Consider the following 2500-nt stretch of genomic DNA (forward strand, 5'->3'; position numbering starts at 1 on the left):
TACATAATTATAATATTTTTTTTATATAATTGGAGGAGATGTTTTTGAAATAACTCTTTTTTTTAAAACTATAATCGGTTGACTAATTTAAACACATCCAGAATAATGTACACCCTCATTGCATGGAACAAATTTTAATTTTAAGTTAATTGGGTTAATATTTATCATTTTTATTATGTTTTTAGGGCTCGTATCTCTAATTTCTTATGCCATATATTTTGTATTTTTTAGCCCAAAATTAGCAGGGTTTTTCCAAATAGAATAAAATATCATACTTTTCAACCCAATAATTAAGGGAAAAATATTTCTTGAGCCCAAAACTGAAAAGTCAACTTACAAAAAGAATCAATTTAAGGCCCAATTAGTCTGAACAGAACTAAATTGGACCAAAATGGACCGAATGAACCATAATGGACTACAATATACCAAATGGACCCAAAAGGATTTAATGGACTAAAGTGGACTAGATGTATTGAAGTGAACCGAAATGGACCGAATGGACCAAAGTGGACTGAAATAAAAATTTTTAAAACATTATGCCTTCTAAATAATCGTCTCCACTCTAAATTGATCTATTTCACAGTATTATATTTTACAAATTTAAAGATGTATAAACTGACATGTCATTTAAAATTTTAAATAGTGTGTTTGTACACTGTTGGATCCATAAAATAAAAAGGTTAATCATAAACTAGATGAATCAAAGAAGACTTGAAATAGAGAATCATGTTCCTTGAATAATGCTCAAGCACCTTAAAGCAGACCTTCAAGAATCAATACAATTAGTCATATATACATTTGTCATTTGTGAACCTATTAAGAACGTGTCTACTATTTCCAAAGCACAAAAAAACTCGTCCAACATACCTGAGAATCTATTTCCCAGTTGCTCAATTTCATTTTTTTAGGATTGAAGGGAAAACAATTGCTAATTCCATTAATATGAGTAATTCAGGTTTCATTTACGCCATGACATACATAAATTAAACAACATCTTATGCATAAGGCAATTTCTTCATATCTTTCTTTCCTTTTTCACTAGTTTTGCCTTACCCATTTTCAAGTATTTTGTTTTTACCCCTCGTATCATTTTTTTCCATGTTACCTCGGTATGAATACATTTTCAATAGCGCTCAAAAATTTTGCTTCACAAATATAACCTCCAGGAATGTTTAACATAAAATACGAGCTATTGAACCCAAAATTTGTCCTCCCATTTCTATAAATCAAACTTAAATTTCTATCAATTTTAAATACAATTTAGATTTGTTTATATTTAATATTTAGGTGCTTGTAATTTCGAATTTTATGGATCCAAGGAGTAATCAACATTTATTTATGCAGTAATTGCACTACATTTGCCACGACACAATGACACGCAAAACAAATAAATAAAGAAGAAACCATTTTATTTGAAAAAAAATTATTTTTATGACATTACAGTAAGGGAAACTAGGCAAACTTTATTCAAACTATCTAGTTGTTCGCCTTCCCTGTTACATATGTATTTTCGATTGTAGAATGACTAGAATTGTTTTTGAAGATAATCAACTACACTCTTGTCCAATTGGAAGGCCTTGATGAGAACGTCAGGATTGATGGGAGGAGTTGATCCAAAGACTGCATTTGCTATGGTGATTAGCCCAGGATTTTGACTGCTGAGACCGGAAAAGGCTAGAGCATTGGTCTCCCCTATGTTGAATTGGAAGTGAATCAGTCCAATTGGAAATACAAAGACGTCTCCCTTGTTTAGAACTTTGGTGAAGAGTTTGTTTGGGTTGGACGTGACAAATCCGACTAAGAGAGTACCCTCTATGACTACCAAAAGCTCAGTGCCGCGAGGGTGAGTGTGAGGAGGATTTAGGCCATATGGTGCAAAGTCAATGCGAGCCAAAGATATGCCAAGAGTGTTGAGACCTGGAAAATTGTCGACGCTCACAAGATTGACACTTGATCCAAGTTTATTTGCAGCTGTGTTTCTAGGAATATTGAGTCCGGAGAAGAAAAATCGTTGGCTACGACAGTTGCTGGGTCCTTGCAAAATTGTCCATTCACAAACACTGCACAAAGAAAAGTTTGTTATTATCACAAATAAGACAGTTCTGTAACAATGGACAATAGCAGGTCAAGTAGGAAAAAATAAAATCTAATGCAGATCATATAACCGTAAGGCATAATTTCATTAATGCGTAAAACTTCGTTATAACGATCTCGAAAGAATGTAGATGATGATAACACTACTAAGTGCTGCTAATAATAAGGAGAGTGCATGCATGTACATACCAGCTGAATCGGTGTTGTTAATTGCGACACAAAAGTCTTGCAAAGGACTAGGGTCATAAGCTGAAACAAGGGTGGTTGCCAAAGCCAGAATGGCCACAATTACAACTTTCATCATATGTGAGGTTCTCTCTTGTTGTGTAGTATTTTGCGTATTCTTGCTTTGGTGAGGGATGGGAAACATTGCATATGGGAATGCCTATTTATTGAGAGGAGTCAC

General features: G+C 33.6%; 1 pseudogene; it reads right to left on the bottom strand.

Annotated features, from left to right (window-relative positions):
• Positions 1-1369: 1369 nt before the first annotated feature.
• LOC142605598 (germin-like protein subfamily 1 member 7) lies at positions 1370-2435 on the bottom strand (annotated as a pseudogene).
• Between the last annotated feature and the right edge of the window lie 65 nt (positions 2436-2500).

This window comes from Castanea sativa, chromosome 8 (genome assembly GCF_040712315.1).
Source record: "Castanea sativa cultivar Marrone di Chiusa Pesio chromosome 8, ASM4071231v1".
Classification (NCBI taxonomy): Eukaryota; Viridiplantae; Streptophyta; class Magnoliopsida; order Fagales; family Fagaceae; genus Castanea; species Castanea sativa.